Here is a 708-nt window from a genome sequence, read left to right as displayed (position 1 = left end):
TTACTGCAGCCTTCTTAGGTATTTTTCATGTTCTGTATCTTTCTCATTGCAATTTATCATTGTCTCTTCAAATGTGATTAGAACTTTTTATATTGCAATCTTTAGAGTATTGTTTGCTTACTGTATGTACTTAAACTTGAGAAAATATTGTCTGCGTATTGTATGTTCTGATTTGTATCAGCTATCTGGGAAAAATTTTGCATTATGAATCTTCCTTATACTTAGATAAGGAGTTTTCATTTATCCATGTTTAGTAAAGTCTTAGCTTCAGTAAGTAACTCTTGGAAACCATAATAACTTATAGAATCTATACCTACAAAAGAAACAATAAAATCTGACGGTTTGTTGCCTTCTATGTACCATGGCCACCTCCAGCCCTTCCTTCAAGACTTGTGTGATTCTGACCTCCATTGTAACCTCCCAAGGTATATGCCAAGCCCCTTCTACCATTTTCAAAGCAGTTAAAGAATAGATTTCTAGAATCAAAATGAATAAATTGTGGATCCTAGAATATTTCAGCCCTAGTTTGATAGTGACTACTTCAGCTATTAGATTGTTTGATATTCCAACCACATTTCCTTTAGCATACAAAAGGTTGCCTTGATCATCTCTAATATAAAAAGTTGAAGAGATTGATCCTCGATTTACTTTTAAAGCTCCATCTGTATTGCATTTGAATGTATTCTGTCCAAGTAATTTCTAATAGAC

This window comes from Solanum pennellii, chromosome 1 (genome assembly GCF_001406875.1).
Source record: "Solanum pennellii chromosome 1, SPENNV200".
Lineage (NCBI taxonomy): Eukaryota > Viridiplantae > Streptophyta > Magnoliopsida > Solanales > Solanaceae > Solanum > Solanum pennellii.
The sequence above is the reverse complement of the archived record's forward strand: the minus strand, read 5'-3'. Positions refer to the sequence as shown.